Source organism: Balaenoptera ricei, chromosome 13, assembly GCF_028023285.1.
Source record: "Balaenoptera ricei isolate mBalRic1 chromosome 13, mBalRic1.hap2, whole genome shotgun sequence".
NCBI classification, from domain to species: Eukaryota; Metazoa; Chordata; class Mammalia; order Artiodactyla; family Balaenopteridae; genus Balaenoptera; species Balaenoptera ricei.
In genome coordinates this window covers 31,585,468-31,612,531 of record NC_082651.1, presented here as the reverse complement: position 1 = coordinate 31,612,531, position 27,064 = coordinate 31,585,468, and the positions used below count along the sequence as shown (strand labels likewise).

Below are 27,064 nucleotides of genomic sequence, written 5' to 3'. Positions count from 1 at the left end.
GTCCGGGAGGATCCCACATACCACGGAGCAACTAAGCCCGGGTGCCACAACTACTGAGGCCACGTGCCGCAACTACTGAAGCCCACGTGCCGAGAGCCCGTGCTCCGCAACAAGAGGTGCCACCGAAATGAGCAGCTGGAACACTGCAATGAAGAGTAGCCCCCACTCGCCCCAACTAGAGAAAGCCCACGCGCAGCAACGAAGACCCAGTGCAGCCAAAAATAAATTTTAAAAAATTAAAAAGAAAAATCTGCATATAAGTGAACCTGTGCAGTTCAAACCCATGTTGTTCAAGGGTCAACTGTACATCTTTTTAAAGAGTTGCCTAGTATTTCATTGTGTGGATTTACTCAACCACACATTACTATTGAACTCTTAAGATTCCAACTTGTTGCAGTTATAAACTGAACTAATCTAAATCTGCCTCCATCTTATTTCCACTAAATTTCTTTGTCCTCCAAGAAGCATCTCAATTAATCCCTCTGAGCCACATGACTGCATCCTTAATTCCCTGAACCTTCTTGTGACCCTATACTACCCCCACCATACCCCTGTTGGCAGCTAGAGCATCCTTCATTATAGTGGGATCTCTAGAAATGACCGCTGTCCCAGATGCGATCTGGCTGGCCTAAACCAAGCACACAGACACCACGGAGTCCCACAACCTGGACACGCCATTTTTATTAACACACACCAAAGTTTATTAGCTTTTTAAGCAGCTGAGTCACGCTGAGGGCTGTGTGGCTCAGTGGGAAGAACATGGCTCCCTCGCTTCCCAGGTGTGTGACGTGAGATGAGAAGTTTCATCTCCCTGTGTCCTTTTCTTTGTCTGTAAAGCAGGCTAATCACACCACATAAGATGGATATGAGGGTCAAAAAGAAATGCTAGAGAAGTAACAGTACCAGGCATTTGAGATGTGGCAGGTATAGAAGCTATCGTTATTACTCTGGGCATATACAAAGCTTTAAGTCACTAAAGAGTCCAAGACTCAGTTGTGGACCACAGAGTGACCTCTTATGTGAACTACTGCCAAGTCAGGCTCCCGAGCTCCAGCCTTTATGCAATTCATCTTGTGTTTTTACTTCTACACACGGCACTTGAACCTTAACCATCCTAAATGGGCTGTTTAACCCATCCTCTCTGCCAGTGTTGAATCTCAATTTTGTCAATATTGTTTAACCCTATATAGCTATGCAAACTTGTTCAACAACCTTATCACAAGTTCTGCTGATGCTCTTGTAGGCTTCTTAACCTAGGAGAGCTGTTAGTCATTTTATGTCTCCCATTGTACTCTGAAAATAATAGGCACTCATTGTCCTGTAAGAAGAAATGAATTGATACCCTTAGGGAGCGGGGGATCAGCTGAAATACATTCAACACATGTAACTCAGCGCACATTCCCGTCAGAGACACAAGCACACCACAGAAGACACAAGAGGACCACACATAGAAGACACCATAGAAGACATAATCAAAGCTTCATCAAAATCTAGATCCTTCCAATGCTACCCTGACTCCCACCTGCAGAAGCCTTGGCAGATACCTGCTCTCTTCCTCTGCCAGCAAGCCCAAACCCAGGCCCAATACCCCTTCCCTACCCTTCAAACATCTTCCCTATTTTGTCTTTTTTCTTCGCACACATTGACTCCTACTCCTTGGGACTACTCCCCTCCCCCCTGACATTTTCTCTTGATTTGCACCCTTTGCTTCCCCTCTGACATGCCTCATCAACTATCCTCTTTCTGCAGCTCCTCCCCTCACCGTGCTCTCAGGACTGTCGGCCTGATCCTGCTCTGCCCTCAAGCTCACCACCTTTCTCCCTGCTTCCTATCACCAGCACATTTCTGCAGGTGTAGACAACCTCCTGGCTTCAACACCCACACTACTCACTCACCGTGTCTTTGTCCCTCCAGAAAGAGCTGTCTTCTAGGCCTATGATTCTGTCTTCACTGATCTCTCAAAACCCTCCACTCCTGGAATGTACCACCAGTGACGTCCCATTATCCCAGAACCCTAAAGCCCTCTGCTCTTCTCATGGCCCCTTTGTGCCCTCATGTCCATTAAACATATATGCCCCCCAGGAGAATAGGCTCAATCCTCACTATGACCTATAGGCTTTCCTTCAGAGGCCTTGCTCAGCCACCAGGCCTCAACCATGACCCTAATGCCAGTGATTTCCAAAGCTGTGTCAAGCCCTGAGTCCCTCATGAGTTTGGGCTGCTGGATAGCTCTGGATGGCTGTTTGGCAGGGCCAAAGTCTTAACACACCTAAAATTGACCTCTCAAGTCTCTGCCATATTTTCCTCTGGCTGTTGATGGCCCCGTCATTCTATTGGTCACATCCTGACACCGGCCAATGCTGGATTTTACCCCCTTAGTGTCCTCAGTCCTGCCTCCTCTTTTCACTATTATTAGCAGTCCACACTGTGCAGTTGCACAGGATGTGCACTGCACAAGTCTGGGGGGCACCATTCACATAGACTAACATGTGGGCCTTGATCATTGGCATAGATTCCCTGTGGGCAGGAGAGGACCACAGCAGGGCCTTCTAAAGCCAGGGGCCCAGGGCAGAGGCCTCTCATACTTTGGTCTAAAAATGAGAACTTTCAGATGGGCTTCCCTGGTGGCGCAGTGGTTGAGAATCTGCCTGCCAATGTAGGGGACATGGGTTCGAGCCCTGGTCTGGGAGGATCCCACATGCTGCGGAGCAACTGGCCCCATGAGCCACAACTGCTGGGCCTGAGCGCCTGGAGCCTGTGCTCTGCAACAAGAGAGGCCGCGATAGTGAGAGGCCTGCGCACCGCGATGAGGAGTGGACCCCACTTGCCGTGACTAGAGAAAGCCCTTGCACGGAAACAAGGACCCAACACAGCCAAAAATAAATAAATAAAAAATAAAAAATAAAAAAAATAAAAAAATAAAAATGAGAACTTTCAGAAAGATTAAGTGACTTGCCCAAGACCATCATCTAGGAAGTGGCAAAATCCAGACTCAAACCAGGTGTGTCTGACACCAAAGCCTGAGCCCTGTCCAAATATACCCCTGCTTCTTCTGCACCTTACGAGCCGTGTATCCAAGGGATACACATTGTTCTCGCTGGCAGGAATCTACCCACAAACTGAGCTTAAGGCATGGCTGGCAGCCTGCAGGTCTGTGAGTACAAGAGGCATAGGACAAGGTGGCTCTGCAGGAAGACTTGTGCTTTTTAAAGCTTTTCAACAAGTATCAATATTTGAAAGTCTGCATTCCAGCCCCAATTTTATCTCTCTGCTCATCTCACCAAAGCCGATCTCCTTACCTAGATAATCTTCCTTAAACCAAAGAGGATGATACTATTTCCCTGTAATACTCCTCACTGCTCTCCATTTGGCACAGCTCTCAGGGTAAGGTGCAACACCCTAACTCCGTCCGAGGGCCCTGCAGGACATGGCTCCAGCTCACAGCCCACTCGGTGTCTTTGTCCGATGATCTCCTCAGTGCCTGCCCCCACTCCGGCCAGGTGGCTTCTCACATATGAGAGTGCTCTCAGGCTAATGGTAGTGCAAATAATAAATAATAAACCCCCAAGAACTCACTCCTTTTAAAATCCGTTAAAATATTTACATAAACTATAAAACTACTCCAAATAAATTATCGATAAGAACAAAAAGATCAACAAGATTTTACTCAAGGAAGTATGAATAAACAGGAAGTCGAGTTTTCTGAAACCAAAGAAAAACTTTTACTGCACAAAGAACCTCAAACATTAATTCAGAGACTAGCAACGAATCCTTTGCAAGAAATACAGAAGGTTAGACAGTGATTGCAATCTATTCTCAAAAAAAAAAAAAAAAGCTACAAGTGTATACTGTACAACACAGGGAATATAGCCAATATTTTGTAATAACTATAAATGGAGTATAACCTTTAAAAATTGTGAATCACTATACTGTACACCTGTAACTTATATAATATTGTACAACTACACTTCAATAATAAATAAATAAATGAATAAATAAATAAAAAGAATATCTCACCCACTCAACAGAAGCAAGATTCCTCGATAATAGACTAAATAGTATCGATGCTGAAAGCACGACTGATGTGCTGAGAACAGAATAACTGAGGTAGATCAGGAAACAGCTATTTAACACGAAAGATTACATAGGGAGATGCACAAGGCCATAAAAGACCATGAGAATAGAGCACTGAAATGCCTCTTGAAAATACGGAGAGTTCCCAATAAAGGACACAGAATAAATGGTTCTGAATCAGTAATCAAAGGCCTATGGGAAGAAAAATGTTCTGAATGAGGTCAGGTGGCGTTGATACCTCCAAGGCATTGCAGGCTGTGGCTCATTTGATCAAGAAGTCCAAGTCCCGGAGATTAACCTCCTCCTCATTGGCTGAGGAATCATTTCTGCAAAAACATTTCAGCTCTTCAGCCATGTTCACATTCGGAACCCCGAGCAAAAGCTGTAGGCCCACAGCCCTCAAGTCTCAGATCCACTCTATCCATAGGCAGCACTGTGCTGGCTGGGCACACACCGCCAGGCCCAGACATCCAAGCAGTTCAGAGCAGAGGACCTCACTGGAGACTAAAATGTCCGGCTGGTTTTTACTATCCCTATGCACTGGCAATTCTAAACAGTGTCATTGCTAAGGCAATAAATGAGGTAAATATTATGGTACAAAAAAGGAAAAGTGAACTAATGCTTTGTTTTTAAATTAATAAACTTTATTTGTAGAGCAGTTTTAGGTTTATAGAAAAATTGATTGGCAAGTAGAGAGTTCCCATATACCCACCCCATCCTCACCAATTTCCTCTGTTACTAACATCTTGCATTAGTGTGGTACATTTGTTATGATAGGTGAGTCAATATTGATACAAAATTATGAACCAAAGTCTATAGTTTACATTAGGGATCACTCTGTATTGTACACTCTATGGGTTTTAACAAACGTGTGATGACATGTATCCACCATTGCAGCACCCTACAGAATAGTTTCACCTCCTTAAAACTCCTCTGTGTGCCACCTTGTTCATCCCTTCCTCCCCTCCAACCCCTGCCAACACTGATCTTTTTTCACTGTCTCCATAGTTCTGCCTTTTCCAGAATGTCATGTAGTTGGAATCCCACAGTGTGCAGCCTTTTCGGATTGGTTTCTTTCACTTACAATATTCATCTGAGTTTCCTCATGTGTTTTCGTGGCTTGATAGATCGCTTCTTTTTATTGCTGGAATTGACACTTTAATTGCATTAACGTGTGTTTTGTTAAAGGGCGGGAAGAGAGGAGTTGCTGCGGGTGTGGAGGGAAGTGTTTGGTGTAGACGGAGCGCCAGGCCTGAGGAAGCGCCGGGCACCCAGGTGACAAGCCGGAGGCGAGGGCGGGGGCGGTGCAAGCGGGAAGCAGCACCTGGAGGAGAGGCGGCGCCGGCTGGACCTGATCCCGTCTGTGTGCTGACAGCGTCCCTCTGGCTGCTGGGCGAGCGCTGAGAGGCGCGGCGGAGAAACTTCACGTCATAGGCGGCCTGGAGTCCCCAGGCGGGGTCTTTGCTTTCAGCGGGCGCTCGCAGATGGCCTCCCCAAGGAGCCCACGTTGCGGATCTAACAGTTGTTGTGGTTACTGTTTTAACAATAAAGAACCTTCAGATCGGCACCTTTTAAAAAAATTTATTTTATTTTTTCTGATGTTAACATTTCATGTTTTTTTTTTTTAAACATCTTTATTGGAGTATAATTGCTTGACAATGGTGTGTTAGTTTCTGCTTTATAACAAAGTGAATCAGCTATACATATACATATAATCCCATATCTCCTCCCTCTTGCGTCTCCCTCCCTCCCACCCTCCCTATCCCACCCCTCTAGGTGGTCACAAAGCACGGAGCTGATCTCCCTGCAGATTAGCACATTTAAAAATTACTCTTTAATAAACATTACATTCTGCAGGCAAATTAGTACCAAGTCAGCCCCTGACACGCAGACTCAGCAGCATGCTTTTTTTTTTTTTTTTTAATTATTACTATTATTTGGGTTAAAGTGAGTTTTCCCCTTGGCTTCTGTTTACTTAGCAATTTTTTCAGTTTATTTTTTATTGTAAAATGTACATCAAATAAAGTTTACTATTTTCACTATTTACACGTGTACAGTTCAGTGGCATTAATTACATTCACATTGTTGTGCTGTCTCCACCATCCATCCCCAGAAATTTTTCATCATCCCAAACAAAAACTCTGTGCCCACTAGACAATAACTCCTCATCCTCTTCCCTCCCAGTCCCTGGCAACCATCTTTTTACTTTCCCTCTCTATGAATTTGACTACCTAGGTACCTCATAGAAGTGGACTCATACAATAGTTGTCCTTCTGCGTCTGGCTTAATTCACTTTGCATTAATGTCTTCAAGATCCATCCATGGAATAGAATGTGTCAAAATTTCACTCCTTTTTAAGGCCAAATAATATTCCACTGTATATGCATACCACATTTCATTAGCTGCATGTTTTAAGAGTGAATTTGTAAAGGTTCTGAATCTTTGGTTCTGGCTTTGAGCTCCTTAATGCCTCTAATTACCCCCTCCCGCCATACCCTGCTTTAAATTGTACATTTGAAATACAATCCTCACAATAAAATGTAAGGATGAAGAAATAGACATATTATTTCAGTTCCATCATTCTGTGTGGCCACTTTGAATTGTATGTTTAAAACTTTTAACTTGGAGACAAATTAAACCCACTAGAATCAGTCTTGAAAAAAAGACAGACATAATTGCAATTTCTGGAATTCATTGTGAAAAGACACTTTTATGAATCTCTGCTGCACTTTGCCTATTTTTTTTTTTTTTTGGCTGCATTGGGTCTTCATTGCTGCGCGCGGGCTTTCTCTAGTTGTGGTGAGCGGAGGCTACTCTTTTGTTGTGGTGCGTGGGCTTCTCATTGCGGTGGCTTCTCTTGTTGCGGAGCACAGGCTCTAGGCGCGCCGGCTTCAGTAGTTGTGGCTCGCGGGCTCTAGAGCACAGGCTCAGTAGTTATGCCGCACAGGCTTAGTTGCTCCGCGGCATGTGGGATCTTCCTGGACCGGGGATCAAACCCACGTCCCCTGCATTGGCAGGCAGATTCTTAACCAACTGCGCCACCAGGGAAGTCCAAACTTAGCCATTTGTATGCAACTCTTCCTACTGGAATATTTCTTCTTCCATAAGCTACGACTGAAGACTGACATATCTGTCTGTTCCATCAAGTGAACATGAATATGCAAAGAAAGTCTGTTTTGACACATTTACAGAAATTAAGATCATAAAAAAGAAATTGTAATTTTACTCTTTATTACCATGATAGACTAACATGTGGGTATAAGTTTTCCCCTTTTTAAAAAGACATATATTACTATAATTTAAAACTATTAATCCATTTTTCCTCTTTTGTGCTGTACTTTTAATTTTATTTTTTACATTTTCTTCCGAATATAAAATACTCCTTATAAGTTTTATATGTACAAATTGTAGCAGTCAGGTTAAATAATGTATATTTATTACTACAAAAGTAATATGCCACAATAACTAATGATTGTGAAAGCTGTGAACTACACAAAAACAATTATTAAGAATTTATAAATAACTATAAGTTTAATGCACAAGGAAATAGGTGGACTATTAATACAAAGACTGAGAGACAGTGTTAATTGGGTAACCTTAGAAAGACCTTATATCCTTTTTGAGCCAACAAATGTTTATACGTTTTAAAATAATGTGAAGCAGAATAATAAAAATGAGATTAAATCTTAATTCCAATCTTTATAGAATTGGTTGGTACTAACATCTGTAACTTTGGACATACTAATCTTTAAGGACTAAATTAATTTTAGTTATTTATTTATATTTAGGTCATGAGGCTTTCAGGAGAAAATACTATTTGGGAATTCTGCACATTACATTTGGATGAATTAAAACATCATCAAAAAAACCCACAAAAAACAAAAAAATATCATCATCAATATACACTTTCTACCTCAAAACTTTACGAGAAGAAAAAAATTCCAAGATTACGTACCAAAATACCCATGCTCAGTTAACTTCAATCCAAACATAATTAGAAATATGATGAAAAAGAGAAACTGTTGGAAGAAGTTAGGTACTCATTTTATTTTACTAATCTGCCGAAACAATGGCCTTTATAAAAATAAAGAAAAAAATTTTTATACTTTTGAATCTATGAAAACTGAAATTTTTGAAGTCTTTGTTTTAAAAAATGTCAAATTTATAGAAAGATTGCAAATACTACAGTGCATGTACTGTAGATTGCAAATACTACAGGGCAACATGCCCTTTACCTAGATTCATCATTAGCGATTAGTTATATTTGCTTCTCTCACGTTCTCAACACACACACGTATGTGCAGACACACATATACATCCCTACATATATATAAATGCTTACATTTGCATATATATATATTTTTATATTTACACATATATTTACCTATACGTATATTTTGACGAACCATTTGAGAATTCACTGCAGACATCAGGACACTTTCCTCTAAGTCCTTCTGCCAGTGTCTGCTAAGAATAAGGTCGTTCTTCATAATGACAGTATAATTATTGCACTCAGGAAATTTAACATCAATATAATATTATCTAATACAGACGTCATATATTAGGTCATATCCAGTGGTTGTAATAATGTCCCTTATAACTGTGGTTTTCCTCCCTAAACCAGGAACCAATCTGGAATCATGCAGTGCATTTAGTTGTAATGTTTCTTTCATCTCCTTAATGCTGCCACTGTTGCCCTATCACTTTTTTCTTTTGTGATATTGTCATCTTTTAAGAGTTCAGGTCAATTTCTTTGCAGAATGCCTTTCAATTGTGGTTTGTCTGTTTCTTCCTTATTAAATTCAGGCCAACCCAATTTGACAGGAATCCTACCCAGACCATGTGTCCTTCTCAGTACCTCACAGGAGGAGGTACTCTTGTCCCGTTATTGGTAATGTTAAGCTTGTCATTTAATTCAGGCGGTGTCCAGCCGAATTCTCTATTGCAGAGGTGCCTGAAAAATTTCCCCTTTGTAATAAATCAGATTTGTGAGATGATGCTTTGAAATTGTATGAGTAACCTGTTCTCCAATAATCTTTCACCCAATGGTGGGGTTTTGTTTGTTTGTTTGTTTGTGGTGAAGGAAAATACAGTGTTTATTGCAGGGTGCCCACCAAGTGGTTTTAGTTTCCATTGATTCTTGTGCGAATCAACTATTAACCATGGTTGTTACAAAAATGGTAATTTTCCAATGTTATAATTCCTACATTTATTGGTTGTCATTCTTCTATTTTAAAAAAGCACTTTTCCTTCTCCTTCCTTTTGTATTATTAGTAGTAATATTAGTAGTACTATGAACTCATAGATTCTTATTTATAATTGCACATTTTAAAACTATTCATTTTTGATACACAAGTTGTCTCTACTTTAACCAGTGGCAGCCCCTCAAGCTCATGCCTGTGACCTTTGATATGTCCTCATCATTCGAGTGTTTTCTTGTTTTCTGTCACACAATATATTCCAGGCTTATCTCACACTTTCCCTACCCCAGTCCTGGAATCAGCCATTTCTCCAAGAAGCCCTGGTTCTTTTTAAATGGGAAATATTTAGAAATCAAAATCTGGGAGATATTCATGTCCAGTGCTACTTGGAGTATCGTTTCCCAGCCCTTTCAGTTGACAGATTTAGGAGATAAATGAACACATTTTTTTAAAAAATCATGAGTTCAAATAGATAACCCTAATTCCACTCTAATACCACAGGGCTTTTCCTCCCCGTTCTGTGTTCCACATCTGTATTGTAAATCTCCTTCATCAGCCAAAGGCCACCAGGAGCACACTTACAGTGAAACGAAGTTAGATTTATTGACCTGTTGCAACAAGGGTAACTGCTCAACTTGAGGAGCCATGGGACGTCCCAGGGGGAGGGTGTCAGAAAGGACTTAGCAGGATTTGGGCTTGTGTTGGGTGATTACGGAGGAAGGTTTGAGGGAGTGCGCATTGCTCTGGATATGGCTGTAAGGAGGCAGGGCTAACTCTATGGGCAGGTATCTTAATTCTTTTCTAGAAAGAGAGAAGCATGGGAACAAGGCTACCAATCACAGGGTTAGGCCATTTTTGTGGTTTAAACAATGTTCAAGTTTTTGTCTGTGTTTGGACATGATTATGAGGTGGCCCTCTTTTTATTTGGATCCATCACCATCACAGAGTGGCCTTCCCTGATGTTGGTGTTCTGTGAAATTTTTACTTTTAATAAACACCACAGCCTACCTCTGGTGCCAGGTCAGCTTCCAGCTGTCAAGGGCTAATTCTCTCTCAGTATCTCCCTTTTTCCACAGTGAAAACATTCACTCCCAACAGTATGGATGTATTTAGTCATTTGCTCAATCCTACAATACACACAAAATAGTTTCAGAGTTGTTACACTTATACCACTACGAACAACAAAAATATCAAGTAAAAGTCAAGATTTCTTTGTAGATTTTTTTTATTCTCAGAATATGTCCAATTAAAAGGATGGTGTTCAAAGTTACTTGAACTAATCATATTTTCTTCTTCTGTATAAATGAGTTTGTTATCAATTTGACTTTCAGCTAGGTTCATTTTTAAATGTTAAGTATTTTCCCCATCCTCATCGATTTATTTTTTGAATATGTAAAATATTAACACAGTTAAAAAGTCAAAACTATATGAAAAAGACGTATTCAGCAAAGTCTCATTCTTTTCTCTCTTCCTCTCTCTCCATTCCCACCTAGCCCCTCTAGATAAGCCAATTTCATTAAATTTCTGGTTTATCTTTCCAATCTTTCCTTTTACAAAAATAAGCATACACAATATAGACTTTTATTTCCCTTACTTACACAAAAGCCAGCATATGAAATATACTTTCAAACTTTTGGGTTTTTTTTAAAGGAAGGTTTATTGAAGTATGATATATTCACTCCTTTTAAGTGTACAGTTTGATTGATGCTGATGTATCAAACTAGGTAACCACCACCAAAACCAAGATACAGAACATGTCCAGCACCCCAATAAGTTCCCTGTCCCTTTGCAGTCAATCTTCTTCTTCCACTCCCAGCCTCTGGCAAACACAGATTTAATTCCTCTCTCTATTATTTTACCTTTTCTAGAATATCATAGAAATGGAATCAGACAGTATTTAGCCCTTTGTATCATCTGGCCTCTTTCACTTAGCATAATGAAAGTGAGATTCATAATTGTTGTTAAAAGTACTAATTGTTCTTTTCCTTATTATTGTTGTGTACTCTTTCGTTGTGTGGCTAGAAAAATGTGTTTATCCCTCTATTGGTTCATGGACATTTGGGTTGCTTCCAGCTGATTGCACTTTTATATCTTAACAACATAAACTGGAAATAATTCCTTATCAATTTATAGATTTCTTTCTTATTCCCTTACCTCCACTTTTATATGGGTTATAAAAGTTAACAGCTTTATTGAGATATAATTCACAAAGAGTAAGGCTTACCCTTTTAAAGCGTACAATTCAGTGGTTTTTAGTATATTCATAAAGTTGTGTGTGGATCAACACTATATAATTCCAGAATATTTTCATCACCTCAAAAAGAAACTCCATACCCATTAGCAGTCACATCTTATCCCTAACCCTATCTACTCTCTTCTTCTAAGAATTTGCCTACTCAGGAATTTTCATGTAAATGGAATCATATAATATGTGTGTCTGGCTTCTTTCACTTGACATAATGATTTCAAGGTTCATTCACATTGTCACATGTATTAGTACTTCATTTCTTTTTATGGCTTAATAGTATTCCATTGTATAAATATACCACATTTTGTTTACCCATTCATCAGTTGATGGACATTTGTATTGTTTCTACTTTTTGGCTATTGTGAACAAAGCTATGAACATTCGTGTACAAGATTTTGTGTCCGCATATGTTTTTACTTCTCTTGGGTAGATACCTAGGAGTGGAATTGCTGGGCCATATGGTAACTCTATGTTTAACTGTTTGAGAAACTGTCAGACAGTTTTCCAAAGCAGCTGCACCACCACCATGTATAAGAGTTCCAATGTCTCCACATTCTCTCCAAACTTGTTATTGTTCACGTTTTTTATTCTAGCAACGCTAGTGGGTGTGAAGTGCTATTTCATGGTAGTTTTGATATTCATTTTCTTAATGGCTAATCTTGTTGAGAATCTTTTCATGTGCTTTTGGCAATCTGTATATCTTCTTTGGAGATATTCAAATCTTTTGCCTATTTTTAAATTGGGTTATCTGTATTTATTGTTGAGTTGTATGAATTCTTTATATAAGCTTTCTTCTACTACTTGTGTGATTACATCTTTAACATTTAGACCTCTGATCGTTTGCATATTTTTCTTGTGTATGGTGTGAGACATAGGTCCAGGTCCTTTATTTACAATTTTTTTCTCCCACTTTTGAATTGTATTTTCACTTTCTTGATGGTGTCTTTGAAGCACAAAAGTTTTTCATTTTGATGGATTCCAATTTATTTTTCTTTTCTCACTTGCTTTTAGTGTCATATATCAGAAGGCTTTGTCTAACCTAAGGTCACAGAAATTTACTTCCATGTTTTCTTCTAAGAGTTTTATAATTTTAGCTCTTACACTTGGGTCTATGATAGATTTTGAATTAATTTTTCTGTACAGGGTGAGGAAGGAGTCCAACTTTATTATTGTACATCTGGATATCCAGTTGTCCCAGCGATATTTGTTGAAAAGACTATTCTTTCCACCTTGAATTGTCTTGGCACCCTTGTTGAAAATCAACTGGCCATAAATGTAAAGGTTTGGTTCTGAACTTTCAATTCTATTCCATTAATCTCTATTTCTATCCTTATACCAGTACCTCATTGTCTTGATTACTGTAGCCTTGTAGTAAGTTTTGAAATTGGGAAGTACAACTTCTCCAACTTCATTCCTTTTTTTCAATACTGTTTTGGCTAATCTAGGCCCCTTACATTTCCATATGAATTTTAGAATCAGCTTGTCAATTTTGGCAAAAAAAGGCAGCTGGAATTCTGATAGAGATTGTGTTGCATCTATAGATCAGTTTGGAGAGTACTGCCATCTTAACACTATTCTAATCCATGACCAGGTGGTGTCTTTCCATTTGTTTAGATCTTCTTCAATTTCTTTCAATAATGTTTTGTGGTTTTCAGTGTACAAATCCTAAACTCATTTTGGGAAATTTATTCTTAAGTATTTTATTCTTTTTATGCTATTGTATGTGGAATTGTTCTAATTTTATTTTCAGATTATTCACTGTCAGTGTATAGAGGTACAACTGATTTTTGTATATTGCTCTTGTATCCTGCAACCTTGCTGAACTCATTTACTAGTTCTAATAGTTCTTTGTGGATCCCTTAGGATTTTAAAAACAGGTTTAATTTTATTAATTTATATTAATTGATATACTTGCTTTGCAAAAGGATTTGGCTATTTCCTTTCATCTTTTAGACCCTGGAATAATTTGTGTAGTATTAGGCTTATGTGGTGTTTAAGGATTTGATAGAATTCCCCTATATATGGTGTATTTATTTGATAAATTTCTCTATTATTTTATGGAGATTGGTCTGTTAATGTTTTCTCTCTCCATGAGGGTCAATTTTGGGAAACTGTATTCTCCTCTGAAATTATTGATTTTATCTGTGGTTTGAAATTTATTTGCATAAAGTTGTACAAAATAGTCTCATATATTTTTTTAGTTTCCTCTGTTCCAATGGTTATTTCCCCTATGCCCCTTTATATTTTGTATTTTTGTGCTTTCTTCCCTTTTTTCTTAATTAGTTTAGCTACTGGTTTGTTGATCTTGTTAATTTTTTCCAAAAGAACCAGCATTTTGATTTATTATTTTCACTATCTTTTGTTTCCTACTTCATTAATTTATGCTTTTATGCTTATCATTTCCTTCCGTGTTCTTTATTTGGTTAATTTTGTAGTTCTTTTTCTGGCTTTTTGAGGAAGCTAAAATTTTAAATAAACAAAAGATAGCTTATAGTCTGCCAACTATTTTTTTAGCAAAAAACAAAGGGTTTTTTAAATGTCTATTCAAGCTACGAATCCTAGGAACAAAGTTCCCTCTAGAAAATTTTACTGAAAAATCTCCTTCGTGAATTAAAGTTAATGATAACAATGATGCGATAGCATGACGTGAACATAAACATTTTTTCATTCCACAAATGTGTAACATAAGGACCACAGGAACGATCTAAGCCTGATACATCTGAGATATTGTCTGTACAACCTAGTATATAATTTTAAGTTTTTTAGTTGAATTTTTAACCATAAAATATCAGATTACTGACGTTAATTATCTCTGAAGTTAATTCTCAGATGATGGCATTCCCTTCTATGCTTGGCTTTGGCTTAACATTTATTTTGCCCGTATGGACTGAATGTGTCTGGTCCACCTCTACCAGAAGAGGGCGAGAAGGTTGGGCGGTACAGTCTGGTTTATGGGTGGCCGACAGAGAATGGAATGAGGAGGCAGAGGTAAGTCAGGCTTGAGGTGCCAGCAGGAAGGCCCAATAGTGTTCCAGGGGCCCTGTTACCAGAAGCGCTCTGGGACCACCCATGGGCCGCCTCCTTCTTACATGAGAGGGCCTCTTGGACCTCCGGGCTCCTCCGAGGATGCTGCATCCCAGAGACCCGTCGGACCTCGCTCTGGGGCGCTCCATCCTGCTAGGGCCAGGGCCAGGGTCGCAGCGCTCAATCCTGCTAGGGCCAGGGCCAGGGTAGCGTTGACAGGCGACGTCCATACCCCTCGGTCTTTCCCTCCGGGCCTGTGCGCCATTCGCCTGGACAAAGCTTGAGCGCGCGCTTCCGGACTCGGGAGAACATCCCGGTCATTTACAAACTAAAGCACACAAGAGCCCTCGGCGGGCGGTGGGTGGAGCGATCTTGGTGCGGATCTACCGGGAGAGGGGGCCGTGGGGGAGACCCAGCAGGACGCGGGCGGCGTACCCGCCGCGGGGAGCCTCTAACCGCCCCTGCGCCCGGACTCGGGCACCGAGCTCGGGGATCCGTTCGACTTAGGAAAACACAAGCAGTGAGGAATTGGTATTCTTGAGAAATACATCACATTTGTCAGGGAAACGACAGAGATTGAACTCAGCTTTACAAAGCAACTCAGGAATCTTTTGAAGAAATACCAACCTAAAAAGAACTGAAAGGAGGAAGAATACAAGTATATTCGTCATGTAAAGCGTTTCTTCCCACCCTGTGAGCGAAATGAGCGGTCACGCTGGGCACCATGAATTTATGGAGTTAGCAGGCTGTGTTCAAGACCAGAGCAGGAGTGGAAATCGCGCTTTTTGTGATGCACAGAAGAGAGCCACCGGTAGACACTTGCTGGAAGCAACGTAAATCAAGTAAACGACGGTATGTGTGAGATTCCAAAAGACTGACAGAACACAGCAGTATTTTGGAAAAAAAAAAAAAATCATGCTGACATGAGTGTTTAAAAGGTAGGTGTTGAAAAGGCACACCAACAAACTCAAAAGTGTCATCAATAGCAGAGGACAGCAAAGCAGATTACTCACCAAGTCTTCAAGAAATTGGACCAGGACCTGCAGGAATATTACCATCCTCATATATCCAACATCCTTCAGAAAATACAAGAGATGGAAGAAAGAAGGACAGTGAGAATTGGAGGATCAATGAAGACATGCAGATGTTGATCAACAGGCAATAGTAATCAGTGGGAAATGCTTGGATACCATAGTTAAGGCAGCTGAATGAATGATCAGATAAATGTCATAGTTGGTAACAGAAACTTTCAAGTCAGAGTTTGAGCCTCCTGGAGACATCTGAGGAAGACACTCAGCCAATGAAGTGTACTGTGTCTGATCATAGTGTTTAAAATTCCAGAGTAGACAAAACAGAGGTCAAATCTGATAGCAAATCCAAAGGAAAGTTATGGCTGTTCATAAAAATAAATGTCTCCCACACAGTAAAGGGAACTCATTGCTTCAATGAGTTCATGATCTTCAAACCCCAAATTCACTTTAAAAACCTTAAGCATGGTTGTGGGGGGGAGGGCAACACCAGAGGGTTTCAGCAATCTTTCATCTCAACAAAGAAGGAAAAAGCTATATAAAGAAAGTCAATGAATTAAATAAAGAAATCCAGATGGAGATGGATCAGAGATGGTATAACAAAGATGAAGAGTGACTGTCTAAAGAATCCTCAAATGGGAGACCCAGCCAGTTTGGGTCACAAATTAACTATATGTATGTATATATGTATATATGTATATATATATATATATATATATAGAGAGAGAGAGAGAGAGAGAGAGAGAGAGAGAGACAGAGAGACAGAGAGACAGAGAGAGAGAGAGTTTCATATACATATATACATATACGTAGGAAAACTGTGACGAGAGGCCCAGAACCTTGTAGTCTGGCTGGCTGAGGTTGAAGGCAGGCTCCCAGCACCAAGTGAAGAGGTCTGACAACAGAGTGTAATGCACAAAAATCTCAGTCCCAAATAACTGTGCACAAGACTGGAAGAATACAGACACCAGTTACACAGAGGAGCAAAGTCCGGAGAGTGAGGTGCAGGTCTGGTCATGACTTTTAGTAATAAATTCGATGACAAGGAACATCTTCCCCCCCCCCCCCCCACAGGGACTTGTAAAACTCTCTACATATTTGAAGGTCAGAATGAAGGAATTCTTTCAGCAGTTGAAGCAGAAACATTGTATGTTATAGAGGAAAATGAAGGTGATTCTGCGTTTGGAGAAATGAAGATGAAAAGGGTTATATTCCTACTTTATTTGTCAAAGTCTATTTGGACAAAAATGCCAAAGGTGCTAAGATGTATACAGGCATACCTTGGAGACATTGCAAGTTTGGTTCCAGACCACTGCAATAAAGTGAATATGATAATAAAGTCACACGAATTTCTTTGGTTTCCCAGCACGTATAAAAGTTATGTTTACGTTATACTGTAGTAAGTGTGCAATAGCATTATGTCTGAAAGAACAACATATATACCTTAATTTTTTTTTTTTTGGCTGCACTGCGCAGGATGTGGGATCTTAGTTCCCCAACCAGGGATCGAACCCCCGCCCCCTGCATTGGAAGCGCAGAGTCTTAACCACTGGACCGCCAGGGAAGTCCCACACCTTAATTTTTAAAAATACTTTATTGCTAAAAAATACTAACCATTGTCTGAGCCTTCAGCAAGTCAGTCTTTTTGCTGGTGGAGGGTCTTGCCCAAATGTTGATGACTACTGACTGATCAGCGTGGTGGTTGCTGAAGGTTGGGGTGGCTCTGGAAATTTCTTAAAATAAGACAATGAAGTGTGCCACATCAATTGACTCTTCATTTCATGGACAATTTCTCTGTAGCCGTGCTGTTTGGTAGCATTTTATCCACAGTAGAACTTCTTTCAAAATTGGAGTCAATTCTCTCAAACCTGCTGTTGCTTTATCAATCAACTAAGTCTGTGTAATATTCTAGATTCTTTGCTGTTATCTCAAGAATCTTTACAGATCTTCACCAGGAGTAGGTTCCATCTCAAGAAACCACTTTCTTTGCTCATCAATAAGAAGCAACTCCTCATCTGTGAAAAGTTTTATCATGACATTACAGCAATTCAGTCACATCCTCAGGCTCCACTTCTAATTCTAGTTCTCTTGCTCTTTCCACCACATCTGCCGTTGTTTCCTCCATGAAAGTCTTGAACCCCTCAAAATCACCTGTGAGGGTTGGAATCAACTTCTTCCAAACTCCCATTAATATTGATATTTTGACCTCTTCCCATGAATCATGAATGTTCTTAATGGCATCTAGAATGGTGAATCCTTTCCAATTCAGAGGGTTTTCAAATGACTTCGCCCAGATCCATCAGAGGAATCACTATCTATGGCAGCTATAGCCTTACAAAAGGTAATCCTCTTTTTCTATCTGAATTTTAATTTTAATAGATATTGCCAAGTTTCTCTTGTTTAGTTAAAATCAACTATGCCTAACAAAATGCAAAATGTATTTCTTAAATACTAACACTTGAGAGTCAAAATTACCCCTTGATCCGTGGACTGCAGAATGGATGTTGTGTTAGCAGGCATGAAAAAAGCATTAATCTCATTGTACATCTCCATCAGAGTTCTTGGGTGACCACATGCATTGTCAATGAATAATAATATCTTGAAAGGAATCTATTTTTTTTTTTAATAGCAGTTGGTTTCAACAGTGGGCCTAAAATATTCAGGAAACCATGTAGTAAATAGCTGTGCTGTCATCCAGGCTTTATTGTTCCATTTGCAGAGCACAGGCAGAGTAGATCTAGCATAATTCTTAAGGACCCTAGGATTTTCAGAATGGTAAATGAGCACTGGTTTCACCATAAAGCCACCAGATGCATTAGCCCCTAGCAAGAGAGTCTTTGAAGCTCTGAAACTAGGCATTGATTTCTCCTCTCTAGCTATGAAAGTCCTAAATGGCATCTTCTTCCAATAGAAGACTGTTTCATTTACATTGAAAATCTGTTGTTTGGTGTAGCCACCTTCATGAATTATCTTAGCTAGATCTGGATAACTTGCTGTAGCTTCTACGTCAGCACTTGCTGCTTCCCCTTGCACTTTTATATTATGGAGATGATATCTTTCCTTAAACCTCCTGAACCAACCTCTGCTAGCTTCAAACTTTTCTTCTGCAGCTTCCTCACTTCTCTCAGCTTTCATAGAATTGAAGACGGTTAGGGCCTTGCTCTGGATTAGGCTTTGGTTTAAGGGAATGTTGTGGCTGGTTTGATCTTCTATCCAGACCGCTAAAACTTTCTCCATATCAGAATAAGGCTGTTTCACTTTCTTATCATTTGTGTGTTCACTGGAGTAGCACTTTCAATTTCCTTCAAGAACTTTGCCTTTGCATTCACAACTTGGCTAACTGGCGCAAGAGCCCCAGCTTTCACCCTATCTTGGGTTTTGGCATGTCTTCCTCACTAAACTTAATCATCTCTAGCTTTTGATTTAAAGTGAGAGATGTGTGACTCTGCCTTTCACTTGAACACTTAAAGGCCACCGTAGGGTTATTAACTGGTCTAATTTCAATATTGTTGTGTCTCGGAATAGGGAGGACCAGGGAGAGGGAGAGAGACAGGGAACAGCCGGTAAGTGGAGCAGTCAGAAGACACACAACATTTAGTTTTTTTAGTTTGCTGTCTTAAATGGGCGCAGTTCGTGGCTCCCCAAAGCAATTACAATAGTAACATCAACTCAACCATAAAAAAGAATGAAATAATGTCATTTGCAGCAACATGGATGGATCTAGAGATTGTCATACTGAGTGAAGTAAGTCAGAGAAAACCAAATATCATATGATATCGCTTATATGTGGAATCTAAAAAAAAAGGGTACAAATGAACTTATTTACAAAACAGAAGAAGAGTAACGGATGTAGAAAACAAACTTATGGTTAACAGGAGGGAAAGGGGGGAGGGATAAATTGGGAGATTGTGATTGACATACACACACTACTATATAAAATAGATAACTAATAAGGACATATTGTATAGCACAGGGAACTCTTCTCAATACTCTGTAATGACCTATATTGGAAAAGAATTTTTAAAAGAGTGGATATATGTATATCTATAACTGATTCACTTTGCTGCACAGCAGAAGCTAACACAATATTTTAAATCAACTATACTCCCAATAAAAATTTTTTAAAAATAGTAACATCAAGGATCACAGTAATCACAGGTCAGCATAACAAATATAGTAATAATGAAAAATTTTGAAATACTGCAAGAACTACTAAAATGTGACACAGAGACACAAAGTGAGCAAACGCTGTTAGGAAAATCGTGTCTATAGATTTTCTCAATGCAGGGTTGCGACAAACCTTCAATTTGCTAATAATGCAGTATCTGTGAAGCACAATAAAGTGGAGAGATAAAACAAGGTATGCCCGTATTTAATATTATTTTAAAAACTTAAAAAAAAAAATCTCAACACTGGAGTTTGTTGAAACACAGTTGTTTCTACCCACAACTGTGACTATTACAGGAAGTTCTTCAAAGTACTGGATGGTTAGATAGCACCACAATACATATTTTTATACAGCCACATAGTGAGCTTTTAGGCATCATACCCCTGAATTTTCCTTGACTTTCCTTTCCTTGAGTTTTGACTTAGTCAGGTTTCTCCTGCTAAGTTGAAGTTTTACATTCAAAGCTGCCAACTACCAATTTACAACTTACAATATTTGAAATCTGATAAACATTTCTTCCTTTGGCAGCATCTATAAATAACAAAAAAGTTGGATTCTACCTTCTCACCATTATTTCTGAATCAAAAAGCACAGCATCTTGAGGGTGCTTCTGCTCTCTCCTGATCTCTTCTTTTAATTAATTAATTTATTTATTTATTTTGGCTGCGCTGGGTCTTAGTTGCTGAGCGCGGGCTTTTCTCCAGTTGTGGCCAGCGGGGGCTACTCTTCGTTGCGGTGCGCGGGCTTCTCATTGCAGTGGCTTCTCTTGCTGTGGAGCACGGGCTCTAGGCTCGCAGGCTCAGTAGTTGTGGCGCACGGGCTTACTTACTCTGTGGCATGTGGGATCTTCCCAGACTAGGGCTCGAACCCGTGTCCTCTGCATTGGCAGGCGGATTCTCAACCACTGCACCACCAGGGAAGCCCTGATCTCTTCTTTACATACAGTGTCTGCGACAAATTGAAGCATATTCTAATGTTACATTTTGTAACTTAATAAACTGAACTATGCTAGTTTGTTAAATTTTACCACTACTCACTTAGAGGAAATCATGAACAAAATAAAATCTCACCCTACTTGAGTAAAGAAGTAAATAAGAAAATACTTATATTGGTACTAAACGCTTAAATGTGGTTAAGATCATGGCTGGTTCATCATGATTATCCCAGCCTGTCTATTTGATCCCAAACAACTAATTGAAATCTGTAAAAGTTTGGTCAATTAACCTGTTGATTTTTACGTATGGCACCAGTTGAGCTCTCCACCAATTGCAGATCAGATATTCTAGTGATGTACAGACACACTTACATGAAAACAGCACGTGTCCACTTCTCAGTCACCTAGGTTCTGTTTCAGCTGGAGGTTTGGTGGCAGGAGCAGCTGTATTCAGCTCACACTTCCCCAGGCTGGGCTATAATTTGAGTGCAGTGTGGTGATAACTACAGTCATACACAGACTAAGAGCACAGCATACTGTTTCCAAAGGGTAGATTTTTAAATCATTCCCATCTTTAAGATCTAAATTTTTAGTTTACTGAAATTTTTAAAAAGTAGTAAATGTAAGGGCCCACTTCAGAAAATGTGATTAACTTTAGCCAGAATAAAATAAACATTTCTCACCATCTTTAAAGAAATCTGGCTACATAGGATTTGCATTCTTAAATTGGCACTGAAGCAGGAGGGTGGATAGTGAAACTGGTCACATGCATAGTCAGCCACCAAATCCAGTGTTTGATTATGCTCAATAAAGACCCAGCTATAAATGGGTCAGAAGGAAGGTGTCAGGTTGAGACATACCCTTTTTTTTTTTTTTTTTGGCTTTGAAAAATATTTATTCATGTCTTTCCTACTTTTAGATAGGAAAATTAGCTTCTTGCCTCTACTTTATGGGCTCATTTCATAAGCTCATATCAGAGGATCAGAAAATGGCAGGAGGGGGGCTTCCCTGGTGGCGCAGTGGTTGAGAATCTGCCTGCCAATGCAGGGGACAAGGGTTCGAGCCCTGGTCTAGGAAGATCCCACATGCCGCGGAGCGACTAGGCCCGTGAGCCACAATTGCTGAGCCTGCGCGACTGGAGCCTGTGCTCCGCAGCAGGAGAGGCTGCGATGGTGAGAGGCCCGCGCACCGCGATGAGGAGTGGCCCCCGCTTGCCACAACTAGAAGAAGGCCCTCGCACAGAAACGAGGACCCAACACAACCATAAATAAATAAATTAAAAAAAAAAAAAAAAAAAAGAAATCGATTTAAAAAAAAAAAAAAAAGAAAATGGCAGGAGGGACTCATACTTGTTGCTCTGGATGGCCTGTGTTTCAAGGTAAGTTAGCTGCAGTGAGCTTACATTTTACACTGGCTACCAGAGTGAGCTATAGCAGACTGTACTTAATGACAGCCCAACTTACAACTACATATATAATTTTTTTAATTTTATAATTAAAATTTCTTTTGCATTATTATGCCTTTACTGACATGATATTGATAAAGCCACCTATCTTGATCCAGACCTCTTCAGGGGATTGTTTCCTTCAGTTCTCCTTTTCAAGTATTGCATCAAGAAAATTAGCTGACCCTTAAATGATGGAGATTTGTTTTAATGAGCCGTAATGCTCATTAAACTAGTAGACTAACTGCTTCTGGCATTTAACCAAATGAATGGGAGACCAAAGGTATTATAATCTGACCTTCTTATGTCAGATTATGAGCTCACTTCCAAATTGTTAACTACCAGAAAAAGCCTAGAACAGGCCAAGTCAACATTAGCTTTTAAAAAGCCTGCCTTGAAAAACATCCTGTTTTTTGAAGTTTTTTTTTTTCTTTAGGATTGTGCAGATTTGATTCAGAAAATAGCTCGATTTGTTTGTATAGAGCAAGTGTTGTGTGCATAAATTTATGATCATTATTTTAAGCTGTAGCCTCCACACCAAAAACAGATAAAGATATGGGACACTGACTAAACAGTTCAAGATATTTTGTAGCTGCAGTTCCTTTAGTCAGTGCCTGAAGTATTAGAAAAAGTATTGAACAATTTCCAAAGCATCAAGAATTTCCTTCTCCACCCAAGACATTCTTGTCTTCCAACAGTTCTCTGTTAAATAAAAGAAGAAAAATCTCAGCCTGATTATAAAGTTTTCTTCCTTAATTTTACAGGTTAATAATAACACACTTATGATAGGGACACAGTGAAGGGACAAAGTAGGTGATTAAATAGTTAATCCCACTAGGAGATTGTAAGTAGAAAAAAAAGTATGGGAGACCCCTGTAAGTTAATGATCACTCAAGAAGGCAGGCTTGCTTAGCAACAAAACCATGCAACAGAAGCATGAGACATGCCCCCAAACAATAAAACAATGGTGAACTGAGACCTACATCCTGCCCAGTGAGGTCAGTAAGTTAATGAGTCCTAGGACATGCTCCTTTGAGCATATTAAAAACAAAAATATAGGGAAAAGATGACATTATACCTGAGATGATTTACCATATTTTAGTATATGTTAGTGCCTTTTTGCCATTTCTATTGTGCCATGACAGTCCCAGTTTGACCATGTAGGGACAAGAAAACTCCCCCGCCCGACATGGAGGAGGAGCTGATGATGGAAGTTTGACATCTACTCAAGTATGAGGAAGGGGCTTCCCTGGTGGCGCAGTGGTTGAGAATCTGCCTGCCAATGCAGGGGACACGGGTTCGAGCCCTGGTCTGGGAGGATCCCACATGCCGCGGAGCAACTAGGCCCGTGAGCCACAACTACTGAGCCTGCGCGTCTGGAGCCTGTGCCCCACAACAAGAGAGGCCGCGATGGTGAGAGGCCCGCGCACCGCGATGAAGAGTGGCCCCTGCTCGCCGCAACTAGAGAAAGCCCTCGCACAGAAACGAAGATCCAACACAGCCAAAAATAAATAAATAAATAAAATGTTTAAAAAACCAAAAAAAAGCAAATGCCCCTAGGAGAGAGAAGACCGCTAAGAGCTCAAGGTCTTAGTGTTCAAACTTCTTAAAAAAAGAAAAAAAAAAAAGAATGATGGGGGCTTCCCTGGTGGCGCAGTGGTTGAGAGTCTGCCTGCCAATGCAGGGGACACGGGTTCGAGCCCTGGTCTGGGAAGATCCCACATGCCGCAGAGCAGCTGGGCCCGTGAGCCACAATGACTGAGCCTGCGCGTCTAGAGCCTGGGCTCTGCAACAAGAGAGGCCGCGATAGTGAGGGGCCAGTGCACGGCGATGAAGAGTGGCCCCCGCTTGCCACAACTGGAGAAAGCCCTCGCACAGAAACGAAGACCCAACACAGCCATAAATAAATAAAATAAATTAAATTAAATTAAATTAAACGTTTAAAAAAAAAAAAAGAATGAGGAAGAAGGTGGTCTTCTTTCTCTCCCCGCTTTTCCTTTGATTATAAAAATGTAGCCCGCCTAGCTTTCGGCGTGGCACTCCCTTGCCTGCCTGCTTGTACCCCTCACAAGGGTCCTAGTCTAATAAACTCTTTCCTTACCTGTCATTCTGCCTCTCACTGAATTCTTTCTGCGCGGAGACAGAAGAACCTATGCTCTACTAAGCCCCGAAACGTGTTCTGCCGTTTCACTTACAGGTTAATAATGTGTGTGTTGAAGTCTTTCCTCCCTAACCTTGTTTATAAATCTACCAAACCTCACCCCAGACAATGCATTTCTTTAAACTCCTCCTGTTTGGGTGAAGCTGTTACTTCCTGAGGTCCAAAACTCAGGGCACTTGTTTTCTTTTTAATAATGCTAGGGCACTTCTTTGGTGTGGTGTCTAACATGTGATTATTTAATGTTTGCCAAAATGTTTAAAATAACTTTCAATTGGCCAACTGGATTATGACTCCTTTTGTGGTTTTGTTTTTGTTTTTAAAAGTGCTTTCAATCAAACACATCTATAATTCGCCCCACAGAATATACTGCTATTTAAAGAGTCACCAAAAACAAGGAAATTATGAGAAACTGTCTTGAGGGAGAGGAGCCTAAGGCGACTGTACGACTAGAAGTAATGTGGTGCTGTGGAGGGGGTACCTGGGTAAGACGTTATGGAAAACGATGGAAATCGGAATAAACTTCGGGCTTTATTTTGTAATACTGTATCAGTATTGGGGTTTACTAACAAATGTGCCATAATAATGTAAGCTGTTAATAATAGGGGAAACTGGGGTACAGAGGAACTCTCCATACGATCTCGTTTTTTCTGTAAATCTAAAGCTGTTCTAAAAACAGTTATATTCAATATAAACTGTTCTAAAAACTGCTTATAAAAAACAAAAACAAAAACCTAAAGTGATTACTTGAACTTCAGTTGTTTTAACTTTTTACTCTTTTATCCATTTGTTTAGCTGATTATTCTGCTCCCTAACGACCTTTTTATTTTCATAACTGCTGGGGAGGCTGCCTGCTGGATGAGACACATGAGACTATTATAGACACTTGGGTTCTGAATAAACTGTTTGAATAAAGGTCAACATGATTGTTTGTTTTTATTCTTATTCTAAAAGAAATGAAACCATCTGGCACCTTTTACTTGTACCCTCTTATCCGCCTCTCTAATAAATATTATATTTTCCTCAAAAAATTAAAGTGCATAAATGTTCTTTTAAATTCACAGTGTGCAGTGGTTGAGAATCCGCCTGCCAACGCAGGGACACATGTTCGAGCCCTGGACCGGGGAGGGGACCCACATGCCGCGGAGCAACTAAGCCCGTGCGCCACAACTACTGAGCCTGCGCTCTGGAGCCCGGGAGCCACAACTACTGAAGCCCGCGCGCCTAGAGTCCGTGCTCCGCAACGAGAAGCCACCGCAATGAGAAGCCCGCGCACCGCAATGAAGAGTAGCCCTGACTTGCCACAACTAGAGAAAGCCCGCGCGCAGCAACGAAGACCCAATGCAGCCGAAAATAAATAAAGTAATTAATTTAAAAAAATAAATTCACAGTGTCAGGGTATTTTACCACAGCCTAAGAGATCAGTTCCGTGAAATGAGGTGCCTAACGGCAGACTTCACCCCACCAACAAATGCAAATAAAAAGGCGTCCAAAGCGTGGCTCGCCGGGCGAGCAGCAGAGACCCCGCCGGCCGGGCGAGGGCCGCCGGGAGCCCCGCAGAGGTTGGGGTGGGGGGAACTGGGTCTTCGGCGGCGCGGAGCCGTGGCCGCGGACCCCAGCCCGAGTCTCCGCCGCGCGCCGGCCGGCGTGTCTGAGTCGTCGCGAGGAAGCGCAGGGCGGGAAGGCGGGCCGGCTCTGCTCCCCGGAGAGCGTCGCGGCTGGTGGAGGCCCTGCTCTTTGACCTGGATCCCGGGGCGGATCCCGCCCAGGGCAGCGTGCCCTCCGCCCAGGTTAGGTCGGGGCTGCACCTGGCTCGGGGGCGTCGCGCACTGCCACGCTTTACTCTGCGCAATTAGGGGCCTGGGGGTGGCTCCCCCTAGACGGTGGGGGCGGAGGTGAGCTGGCCAACTGCCCCCTGTGCAGCAGCTCCCTAGAGGGAAAAGGGGGTGGGCAGGGCAGGCCTCACCCGTCTGGGGGCAGAGGTGTGGGGTCTGGGGGGGGGCGGTCCCGACTCCTGGGCCACTAAGGGAGTCTGTCTTTAACTTGGGCTCTGGAATCCACTCTCCCCACCCCTCACTAGCTGGTCTCTTAGAGCTGGGAGGGACCAGGTATGGGGATTTTTAAAATACCCGAGGTAGTTCTGATTTGCAGTAGGTTGAGAATCGCTCTTTATTTCCTAGCGCTGACTTTCTCTTAACTCGGACTTGCCAGTGCCCCTCATGACAGCTCCCAGGCCGTTTTTTTTTCAACTTCTGCTTCTCCTTGACTGATTCTCTCCGTATTTCCCGATTTGAACCAGATTTGTTTTCCCAGAGCTTTCCACCAGCCATTATCTGTCCTTTGGTCATTTACCCTTTCCAGTTTGGATTCCCATGAAAGGAAATTGAATCTATTGATTCACTGCCATTGTCTGGGGGGGGCTTTGTGGCCCCAATCCCCTCCCAGGTTGCAGGCCAGCCTGTCCCACAACTGCTAGTTGGGTGCTCTCATCAGGGGTGAGAGGGGCACCACAGGAACCCATGGAACAAAACAGGCCTGGGACCCGGCAGTGTCTCTTACTTAGGTTGACTTGCCTAGTTAGCAATCACCTACCCTAGGATGCTTTGGATTTTCCACTGGAAAACTGCACATTGTCTTCAAAAGGGCCCTTGACTTAGAAAATGTCTCATGTTAATTCAGCAGTTTCCGTAAGTAGCACTTAAACTCTAGGAGTTGGCTGTATCAGATGCAATGTATGTACTGTGGCTGCTAACATGAAACAATTTCTTCTTATTCAGTCAACTGA

At 41.0% G+C, this 27,064-nt stretch overlaps 1 pseudogene; it reads left to right on the top strand.

The window, feature by feature from the left end:
* Nucleotides 1-12,586: 12,586 nt before the first annotated feature.
* On the top strand, nucleotides 12,587-26,135 carry LOC132377339 (formin-binding protein 1-like; annotated as a pseudogene).
* Nucleotides 26,136-27,064: the final 929 nt, after the last annotated feature.